Source organism: Gossypium hirsutum, chromosome A13 (assembly GCF_007990345.1).
Source record: "Gossypium hirsutum isolate 1008001.06 chromosome A13, Gossypium_hirsutum_v2.1, whole genome shotgun sequence".
NCBI lineage: Eukaryota > Viridiplantae > Streptophyta > Magnoliopsida > Malvales > Malvaceae > Gossypium > Gossypium hirsutum.
In genome coordinates, this window is record NC_053436.1 from 66,159,689 (window position 1) to 66,172,018 (window position 12,330).

The window sequence follows — 12,330 nt, forward strand, 5'->3', positions numbered from 1 at the left end:
GATCATTAAATCCAACGAGTGAATTTGAAAATTTAATAAATTACTATTTATTAGTCAAGTGAGATTTTAGAAATATTTTTGAATTAGTGAATTCTGTGAATTAAAAGAATTTATTAGGTAAATTGGGTAAAAAATGAGGTACCGAGACCTCGATTTCATAAAACGAGTCGTAAATATTTATAAAAATATTTACGGAGTGTTAGTGAATTAGTATTAAAGTTTCATTACAAAATTTTAATGTTTTGATAGTTAATTAATTAAAAAGGACTAAATTGAAAAAGGTGCAAAACTTATTAATTAAAGAGATAGTGACTAAATAGCTCAAATAAGAAATAAGAGGGATTTAAAGGGAAATTGAGCCTAAATTACATAGGCTGGACGGTAGAGGTATGGAAATTATTAAGGAAGTAATATGAACTAAGAGCAAAATTGGAAATTTTACAAATTAACTAGATAAAATAATGACTAAATTGAAATTCTAGACAAATCTTCATATTTCTCCAGCCAAAAATAGATATTGAAGAGTTCTTCTAAGCTATTTTTTCATATTTTTGCTACATATCAAGAGTCCAAGGAAAATCGAGGAAAAGAGAAATTATCTGAATAGTTCTTGAGCTACAACAAAATTTAACAACTAGTCCAGGTAAGTTCGTATGGTTAAATTTTTAATGTTATTTATTTAATTGATGATTGGTATTTTTGTTTATTATTGAAAATAAATTTATTGCTAAATTATGTATATTAAAGTGAAAGTACGAAGTGGTCGGAACGTATGATTGAGTACATTCGTTCTGTGCAAGAAAAGAATTGACGGTAAATTACCCAAGTAAACCGAGGTTCAACATTTGTTGCGAACTTCTGTGTTTGCTTTCTGTTTAGCTCACATGAGCTGTTTAACCCTTATGGGTTTCTGTTAAGCTCTTACGAGCTTCTATTCCACCATTATGGGTTTCCGTTAGCACTTATGTGCTTCTATTTAGCTCTCGGGCTTCCGTTTACGGTGTACTCATTAAGAAGTTCATCAGTCTGACAAAGGTTGATAATTCGGTAAGTTAGATATGGAATTATTGTCTAAAGATTTAAAGTTATTTTGATATCGATTTGAAATAAGTGATTTCATTGATTAAAATTCTGTTTGGCAGAAATAGTATATTGAATGATTTACTTAAATGAATTGTTATAGTATGTTTGGTAAGATTTATATTTAAAGTCAACAAACTTACTAAGCTTCATTGAGCTTACTTTAGTTTTCCAATGTTCTTTATAGATTTTCACGAAGTTCGGAGGATCGGATCAACACATCGGTTCACACTATCCAGATAACTCTGATAGATTTTGTTATGCATCTAAAGGTTTATATAGCATGTATAGGGTTAAATTAAAAGGAAGTAAACTTGTATTATGGTTAATAGTGGCACATATACATATATGTATGTTTGTATTCATGTACTTAGTAATAGCTTATAATAATAAATGAATGGAGTTAATGTAGTAAGTTTATGCAAATGATTTGTGTGATGCCATATTAGGTCTAAAACTTGATTTTTGCTTTCTATTGGTTGCTTGATTAGGTTGTATTGGTATATGAAAATGTTGTATGGAGGTTGATTGTAAAAAGGGTGAGAAAAGTGGCATTTAAATGGCCTATTTTCATCCACACTGGTAGAGACACGAACGTGTGTCTTAGCCGTGTGTGACACATGGCCATGCACATAAGCGTGTAGTCTGGCCGTGTGTCCCTTGTATCTTAAAATTTAGAAACAGAATACTCAGAATTAAGCACACGGTCAGAGACATGGGCGAGTGTCTTAGTCGTGTGAGGCATACGGCCTAGCACACGAGTGTGTGGCTTTGCTGTGTGAAAACTGCACCTAATTTTAGGAAAATAAATTGGCCACATGGTCTAGCACACGAGCGTGTGGTTGCAGTGTGACCCAAGTCAAGAAGTTACAAGTAAGACACGACCTGAAGCACGGGCATGTCATGGGAGCACACGAGCATGACACTTGGCCACACGGGAGTGTGACCCCTGTACTTAGGAAAATTTTTAAAAGTTTTCAAACTAAGTTCCCGATTTAGTTCCAATTCGATTCTAATACTCGTATTGGGCATCGAAGGTCCATTTAAGGGACAACATGATTAGTCTCAATTATAAATAATAAATGACAAGAATTATGTGTAATTATTCTATAAACTCCGATAATACTCCGTAACCCTATTCCGGCAACAGATACTAGTTAGGGGTATTACACGAGTGGTCAAGAGAAACACTTTCTCAAGCATAGTCAACAAGGAGTCAACACTACTTGTACTGCTGACATGTGTCCCTATGACGAAAGGCTAACATTATTTAAGTGTTGTTGCTTAGGGGTTGTGTTATAATCCTAATTTGTTATCCCACTAACTTTTACATAGTATTGTCACTTTGAATATTAATGAAATTAGTTTTTCTCTCAAAATAAAAATCTTCATTTGGTGATAAATATATTACACCGACCCAACCAGTTCAATTAATCTATGCATTTTTTTAGAATTTACAAGTATAATATAATTAAAGTACAATTACTAATACATGTTCGAGTAATTATAATGTAAAATTAACCAAATACTAGCATAACAAACTAAAAATAAAAATAATTCGAACTAAAACCGATCCACCAAACTAAAATTCAAACATGACAATAAAGTTGATTTTTTTTTAACATTGCTTGTATGAACTAAATTGCACTTTTGACTATAATATAAGGACTACCTCTATGGTTGAACCAAATATTGAATATACTCATGACTGGTGCATATTATATCCAACACTCACTTTCAAGTTGGGATAATTAATATCAAAATTTGTACCTTCAAAAATAAAAATAAAAATAGTCCTGTTTCTCTCTGGTGAATAGCTTTCTAATGAAAAAAAGAGAGCAAGATTTGTGGTACAACCTTTGGCTAACAATTATCAAACAGGAGGGAAACAGCTTTTAAATGGAACAGTTTTATGAGGATGCCCATATATGTTCTAAACTCTTGGCAAATTCCCTCACTCTACCTAAAATAACAGATGTATGATCAACATTTTCAATCATGTTAAGTTCAACTAACTCAGGGAATTTCATCTTCATGTTATTGCTGCAGTCCAATGGGACTTCCATGTCATAATACCATGGATGATGCAAACCTTTACTGACCTTGATTTATTCAAAATTTCCAGATATTTATCCATCAACTTTGCTCCCCCACATATCACATTGTGCATGTTATGCCTTGTCAAGTCCACTTCCATGAAATTCAGTTCCCTGGAAATATAGTAAAACGTGGACGAACTTGTCATCTTAGTGGAAATTTTTTATTCCAAAATATAGAAAGAAATTGCACATGTTAAAAGCATATGTTTGTATATGCTATAGTTTGGAAATGGAAAGGAATTGCAAATACTGGAATACAAATCTCGAACTTATGGAATGCTATCCGTTAAGGGTGAGTACATAAACTAATTGAATCAAGTCCCAAGTTCTAGTTTGATAATATAAAAATGAGCTGCAGAAGCCATAATGAAAATCCCGGACCTGCCGTCCGAATGTTACCATTTAAAACTAACTGGGGATTCTCTAGTTTATGACATAGAATGCATATTAATACAAATATAGTAAATTTGTATGCAAGCATGTTTATGTTATTGTGAATAAGAGTAAGGAATCATTATATTGTTACCTTCGAAGTATGAATAGCTTAAGAATCATCTCCCATATCCGATGATTACGACAAAACAGGAAGCAAAAACATCTTCCAACATGCTCATGCCATGACATCACAGATTTACCAAATTCTAATGGCGGCCACAGTGTCTTTCCAGCAAATGTGTTAAGCGCCATTAATGAAGTTGTTGCTCCATCTTTTGCACAAGGCAAGTATGGCTAAATGTAGAAGCACAGTAGATTAGAGAAAAGATTGAACAGAGAGAAGTAAGAAAAAGGAAGGTTAAAGTTTAAGAAACATACAAATTTCAAACGGTTCAAGTATGGCTACACTCGATCAAACTCAAATAGAATTTAAAATTTCAATTTAACTTAGAGCTAGAATTGTTGTGGACTCAATTGGACCAAAAAGAAAATTAAGGTAAATGTTACCTACTCACAGGTGCAACAAGGGTGACTGATTTGACGAACTTGGGGTATTTAGCAGCTAAAGCCAAAGCAATTAAGCAACCCATGGAATGAGCCACCAAATGGAAAGAATTCAAGTGAAATGGTAAGATCACAGATTTGTCAATCCTTTCAACATGATCAAGCAATGTATACATAGTCATTTGGCTTTGGACTTCTTCCGAATCCCAAAAGATCAACGGCGAAAAGCCTGTAATGATCCTTTACAGATTCAGATAGATTGTTGAAAATTGTTTCAGTCCAAAATGAAGAAGAAGAAACGAAGCCATGCAAAAATATCACATTTTGAGCTGCCTCATCTCCTCTTCCTACTTTCAAGCAAAAATATGTTGGTATCAAAATCAACTACTGCAATAGCAAATGCCTCTGAGTGAGAAAATAAATAACTAAATAAAACAAATCTGCCTAAAAAGCTACCTTGAGGAAGATTTTTCACAACAACATGAAGCTTCTGATCGTATCCTTTCTTCATCCATGAAACACAAGACTGGCATCCACAATCAGACCATCGATTCACCATCAAGCCTTCATTGACGCTACCATCTATATCATCCTTTTTCTTTCTATATATTCTCCATTTTCTTGCAAAACCAAGAAACCCCGTATTCCTCAACATATATTTCCTCCCATACAAACTCTCTGATAACATCTCAGTTTCCTTATTCTCTCCATTTTTGTCTCCGGCTTTTCCACAATAACAGGGGCTGCAGGCATTACCTTCGAAGAACTCATCGACTAACTTGAAAACCACACAAAGTACAGCGTCGAGGAAGTCTAGGAAAAGAAAGACGACACAGGTAAAGGAATTGAAGTGTTCTTCCACACTTCCTTGTCCATTTTCCTGCTAAAATTTCAGCAGACATTGATGGAAATGGAAGGAAACTGGTATAAACAGAAAAGGAAGAAAAAAAAATATTTGTGGACAGTTTGAGGATTGGACAGGAATGTATAAAAGCGTGTAAACATGAGAGTGGTCCTAAAATATAAGTTGAAAAATCTAGATTTTTGATTGCATCAAGATGAGATGAATGCCGAGGTAACTGCCAGATAAGTCTGGAAAATGGACTTTTTTATTTCTAGAGTATTGGTACCTTTCTTATAGAGGGTTCAAGGAATTTGAATATGTTCTCATTACTCTTATAGGGGAATATTACATAAATCTCTTGGTAAACGTATTTATATATAATTATCCTTATGACTTGAAAAATAATAAAGGTAAATTATAAAAATAATTCTTTATGTTTATTTAAATTTTCATTTTAATTCTCAATATTTCAATTGTTAGCATTTTATTATTAACTTTATTTATTTATCTATAATAATTTGATCATGTTATCTGAACTTAAATGTGTAACAAAAATCACAATAAAAACTGACCTGGTTAATTTTTCAGTTTTATTGTGAGCCACCGTTAGTTATTTTTTCCTTGTTTCCCTTATTTATTTATATTTCTTTCTCCCACATTCTTATTTTTTCTTTTTTTCTTTCTTTCTTATCACTTTCCCTTCTTTCTCTCTTTATTTTTCTCTTTTTCCTCTTCATCTTCCGCACTCAACCTAACATGCAACACATTCAAGATAGCTTTATCAACATTAGCTTAGGAAGAAACAAAGTTCTGTGAAACAAGACAAAAAATGATTTCCCTTGAAAATGTTTTTTGGGATTGTGGAAGGGCCTTTAGATGAGAAATACACAATAATAGTAGGTGTCAGTTTATAATTTGTTGATGTTGTCATAGGTAAGATGCAACACTCCAAACTCGACCGAAAAGGTTTGCCTCGAATTCGGCGTGCAACATTAGCCACCGAAGTGACTCTTCGTTAACTCCCAAGCTAACCTTCAACAAACCACTTATACATAGCATACTATTGGGAATTATCCATATTTATGGAAAATTAAAGATATGGGTATCAAATAATGGAAAGTCAAAGATATGAGTATCAAATATTGGAAAGTCAAATATATGGGTATCAAATATTAGAAAGTCAAAGATATAGGTATCGAGATATTGGCATAATAAAATCTGAGATATTTGCAATATATGGTCCCTAAATTGTAAAGTGACTTTGCAAGTTGATCCCTGAACCTCAACTATAAATAGGCATAACCATCTCTCATTCTGTATCTCAAACTTGCCATTCTCTACTTAAGGCATTGTTTTCTCTCTCTCTCTTTGTAAATTCTCACTTGTATTTTGGAGTGAAATATATTTGGTAGTGCCCGAGGACGTAGGCAAAATTTGTTGAACCTCGTTAAATTCTTGTGTTCTTTATTGTATTATTCTGCATGAATTGTGTGTGTGATTGTAGTGATTTATTGTGCTATTAAATTACGATTGAGGGATATTCTGGCTAGGAAAGACCTGGTACTTAAGCGATCCTTGTGATCCACCTCTCTTTCCTGGGCATTGAACTTAGTGTGATTTTTTAGTACAATAATTTTACTCTTTTACACGCTTCCGCACAACAATTGGTATCAGAGCTAGATTCGTACTTGGGGAATACGATCGTTCACGGCACTGTTCACGTACTGTAGTTGGGATTGAGGAGAAAAAAATGGAAAAGTCATCGTCAAAGACTACTGTGACCAATGCGAAATTTGAAGTAGAGAAATTTGATGGTACCAATAATTTTGGTATGTGGCAATGTGAGATCCTGGATGTCTTATGTCAGCAAGAGCTGGATATAGCCCTTGAAGAAAAACCTGACAAGATGGATGACAATGAGTGGGCCAAGATCAATAGACAGGCATGTGGAACAATTCGCCTATGTTTGGCCAAAGAGCAGAAGTACTCTGTCATGAGGGAGACATCAGCGAAGAAGTTGTGGGATACACTGGAAGAAAAGTTTCTAACAAAAAGTCTTGAAAATAGGCTTTATATGAAAAAGAAACTTTATCGATTCACGTATGCACCCTGTATGTCGATGAATGACCATGTGAACTCATTCAATAAAATTTTAGCAGACTTGCTAAATTTGGATGAGAAATTTGAAGATGAAGACAAGGCATTACTGCTGTTGAATTCTCTTCCTGATGAATATGATCATCTTACCACCACATTGCTTCATGGGAAGGATACAATCACATTTGATGCAGTCTGTAGTGCGTTGTATAGATCTGAGACTCGAAAGAAAGATAAAAAAGATCACAGAGATACAACTACAAAAGTCTTAACAGTAAGAAGTCGTTCGCGCAGCAACAAATCTGGTAGAAGGAGTAAGTCCAAAGGGAGACCTGCCAAAGATGAATGTGCTTTTTGTCGTGAGAAAGGGCATTGGAAAAAGAATTGTCCTAAGTTACAAAAGGGTAAAGCTATTTCTGATGCATGTGTAGCGGAGCATGATGAGGAGTCAGACTTTAACTTGGTTGGCATGGCAATGGCATGCCAAACGGATGAGTGGATTTTGGATTCAGGATGTACTTACCATATGTGTCCTAATAAGGACTGGTTTTCTAGTCTTAAAGAGCTAGAAGGTGGAATTGTTCTTATGGGAAATGATAGTGCTTGTAAGACAATGGGAGTGGGTACAGTCCAATTGAAGAATCACGGCGGCTCAATCCAAGTTTTGACAGATGTTCGCTACGTACCTAGCCTGAAGAAAAATCTCATCTCATTAGGTGCCCTAGAATCTAAAGGGCTCACAATCACTTTGAGAGATGGATTACTAAAAGTAGTAGCTGGGCAACTGACGATGATGAAAGGCACAAGAAGAAATAACTTGTATTTTTTAAATGGAAGTACAGTTATTGGATCAACATCAACAGTTTCTACAAAAGATGTAGATTCAGAGGCTACCAGATTATGGCATATGCGATTGGGACATGCTGGTGAAAAAGCTTTGCAGACATTGGTGAAGCAAGGCTTATTGAAAGGTGCAAATTCTTGCAAAATGGAATTCTGTGAACATTGTGTTCTGGGCAAGCAGAAGAGGGTAAAATTTGGTCCAGCAATTCACAATACGAAAGGAATTCTGGACTACGTTCACAGTGATGTGTGGGGACCTACCAAAGTAGCTTCTTTGGGAGGTATGCACTATTTTGTTACTTTTGTTGATGATTATTCAAGAAAAGTATGGGTGTATCTAATGAAAAGAAAAAGTGAAGTTTTGGATGCATTTCTGAAATGGAAGAAGATGGTGGAGACTCAGACTGGTCGAAAGGTCAAACGACTTCGATCAGATAATGGTACTGAGTACAAAAACGATCCATTTCTACAAGTATGCCAAGATGAGGGCATTGTGCGACACTTCACTGTTCGGGATACACCACAGCAAAATGGGGTGGCAGAACGAATGAATTGAACTATACTGGAGAAAGTTCGATGTATGTTGTCCAATGCTGGATTGGGCAAAGAATTTTGGGCTGAGGCAGTTACATATGCGTGCCATCTAATTAACCGTTTGCCATCAGCTGTAATAAATGGAAAAACTCCTATGGAGATGTGGACTGGTAAATCTGCTACTGATTATGATTCTTTGCATGTATTTGGTTCCACTGCATATTATCATGTAAAAGAATCTAAGTTAGACCCAAGAGCAAAGAAAGCATTATTCTTGGGTATAACTGATGGAGTAAAAGGATATCGTCTCTGGTGTCCTGATACAAGGAAGATTGTTTTCAGTAGAGATGTGACTTTTGATGAATCAACCATGTTGAAGTACAAGGATTCACAAAAGGATGACAAAACCAGTAGTACTTTGCAGCAGGTGGAGCTTGAAAAGGTTAACGATGATCCAGCTAATATTGAAGGGACAAATGATGAAGAGGTTCCTACCCAAGAATCTCTACAGCAACAAGATTCAATTGCATATAGAAGGCCAAGAAGAGAGATTCGTAAGCCTGCTCGCTTTGATGATGTAGTGGCCTATGCACTTCCAATTACAAATGATGATGTTCCTTCTACTTATACAGAAGTAATAAGTAACCCTGATGGTGTAAAGTGGAAGCAAGTAATGAATGAAGAAATGCAGTCTCTTCATAAAAATAAGACCTGGGAGTTGGTGACACTACCCAAGGGAAAGAAGGCAATTGGATGCAAATGGGTATATGCAAAGAAGGAAGGATTTCCTGATAAAAATGAAATTCGATACAAGGCTAGATTAGTAGCAAAGGGTTACGCTCAGAAAGAAGGAATAGACTACAATGAAGTGTTTTCTCCAGTTGTGAAGCATTCGTCTATTCGGATTTTGCTAGCCTTGGTTGCGCAATATGATCTTGAACTAGTTCAGCTTGATGTGAAGACCGCGTTTTTACATGGTGATTTGGAAGAGGAAATCTATATGACTCAGCCAGATGGATTCAAGGTTGCTGGAAAAGAAAATTGGGTTTGCAAACTGACAAAGTCGCTTTATGGATTGAAGCAATCTCCGAGGCAGTGGTACAAGCGATTTGATCAGTTCATGAAAGGGTAAAGGTACACAAGAAGTAAATTTGATCATTGCGTGTATTTTTAGAAGCTACAAGAAGGAACTTTCATATACTTGCTCTTATATGTTGATGATATGCTAATAGCATCTAAGAGCAAAGTTGAGATTGAAAGATTGAAGACTCAACTCAATCTCGAGTTTGAGATGAAAGATCTAGGAGAAGCTAAAAAGATTCTCGGCATGGAAATATGGAGAGATAGAGCTCATGATAGAGTTAGCTTGTCTCAGAAGCAGTATTTGAAAAAGGTACTACAGCAGTTTGGCATGAACGAGCAGACAAAACCTGTAAGTACCCCATTGGCTTCTCATTTCAAGCTTTCTGCGCAACTATCTCCTTCGACGAATACGGAACGAGAATACATGTTGCAAGTTCCGTATTCTAATGCAGTAGGTAGCTTGATGTATGCAATGGTGTGTACAAGACCTGACATTTCACAGGCAGTTAGTATAGTGAGCAGGTATATGCATAATCCTGGAAAAGGACATTGGCAAGCTGTGAAATGGATTCTACGGTATATTCATAAGACCATGGATATTGGATTACTGTTCAAGCAGGATACTACACTTGGTAAAGGTGTTGTTGGGTACGTTGATTCTGATTATGCCGGTGATTTGGACAAACGAAGATCAACCACTGGTTATGTGTTTACTCTTGCTGGAGGACCAATAAGTTGGAAGTCTACACTGCAGTCTACAGTTGCGTTGTCAACCACAGAAGCTGAATACATGGCTGTAACAGAGGCTGTAAAGGAAGCTATTTGGTTACAAGGTATGGTTAAAACCTTGGGATTGGTCCAGGAGCATATTAATGTGTATTGTGATAGTCAAAGTGCTATTCATTTAGCAAAGAATCAAGTCTATCATGCACGTACAAAGCATATCGATGTACGTTTCCACTTTGTGCGGGAAATTATTGATGAGGGGAAAATTCACCTTCAGAAAATTAAGACTGCAGATAATCCCGCAGATATGATGACCAAGGTGGTAACAACAATCAAGTTCGAACATTGTTTGAACTTGATCAATATTCTGCATGTTTAACAGTTGAAGAATGCACTATCAAGTGTTGTTGACAAAGGCATAGAGAATTGTGTGAAGATAAGATTACTCGAATCAAATCTTCAAGGTGGAGATTATTGGGAATTATCCATATTTATGGAAAATCAAAGATATGGGTATCAAATAATGGAAAGTCAAAGATATGGGTATCAAATATTGGAAAGTCAAATATATGGGTATCAAATATTGGAAAGTCAAAGATATGGGTATCGAGATATTGGCATAATAAAATCTGAGATATTTGCAATATATGGTCCCTAAATTGTAAAGTGACTTTGCAAGTTGATCCCTGAACCTCAACTATAAATAGGCATAACCATCTCTCATTCTGTATCTCAAACTTGCCATTCTCTACTTAAGGCATTGTTTTCTCTCTCTCTCTTTGTAAATTCTCACTTGTATTTTGGAGTGAAATATATTTGGTAGTGCCCGAGGACGTAGGCAAAATTTGCTGAACCTCGTTAAATTCTTGTGTTCTTTATTGTATTATTCTGCATGAATTGTGTGTGTGATTGTAGTGATTTATTGTGCTATTAAATTACGATTGAGGGATATTCTAGCTAGGAAAGACCTGGTACTTAAGCGATCCTTGTGATCCACCTCTCTTTCCTGGGAATTGAACTTAGTGTGATTTTTTAATACAATAATTTTACTCTTTTACACGCTTCCGCACAACACATACGAACATAATATTAATCTTTAACAAACTAGCGGATAATCATACATTCATAAAACACAAGGGTTCGCATGATAAAATAAATCCGAATATCCAATCATGTGAAACAATATTTCCATACATTTAGAAATATTTACAAGCTCGTATTACACTTAAGCATTTCGTATAACATTCAGACATAGCTCGCATACCTTATTATCACAAGAGATCGCAGACCAATACACAAACATAGGTTCGTAATTTAATATAGGCTTGCGCAAAAACACCTGTTCGCAAGATTTAGCAGATGACATACAATAATTTTGAATTTTAAGTTAAAAAAACATTAACAGTTCGCTTAAAACTTAAATAGCTCATACATCATAGCTTCACTAAATAACATGCTTCACAAACAAGGAAAAACATGCATACAAAAGATTATAATATTTAAAAAAGGTTTATATAATTTCATGGGTTCACACACATAAGGGTTCATAAAGCTAAGGGTGCGCATATAATTTTGCTAAACATACTTAGGGTTTCACATGTAATAAAACTAACATAATAGGGATATACAAGTGAATATAGTTCTTAGTAAACAATGTTTCACATGTAAATAATGTATCGTTATAAGGGTACGCTAGTAATCAACAAGGTAGGCATGCATGAATAACATCGATTTATTAATTATCAAACAGAAGGCAAAATCCATATCATGGTTTGTAGAAATAGAGTAAACTAATAATATAGCATAGTATACTTTTATACATCAGAAAATTATTCGATAATCAAATTAACACTATAACTATCGTTCAAAACAACATAGCATAAACCCATTGCCCATCTCTATGGTTCACCCGTATCAGTCAAGTGCCTCGTCAAATCATCGACATCGCTTATGCCATCCATGATCTACTTACCTGAAAGTGAGATAGGAGTGGGCGAGTTCAGGGAGGACTTAGTAAATAATCGAAAACCATTAGATCATGCCTTCAAACAATATTTGAAACAATAGAAAACTTTCATTTGAAAA

At 35.2% G+C, this 12,330-nt stretch overlaps 1 pseudogene; it reads right to left on the reverse strand.

The window, feature by feature from the left end:
• Window positions 1-2,634: 2,634 nt before the first annotated feature.
• LOC107894566 (probable lysophospholipase BODYGUARD 4) lies at window positions 2,635-5,177 on the reverse strand (annotated as a pseudogene).
• Window positions 5,178-12,330: the final 7,153 nt, after the last annotated feature.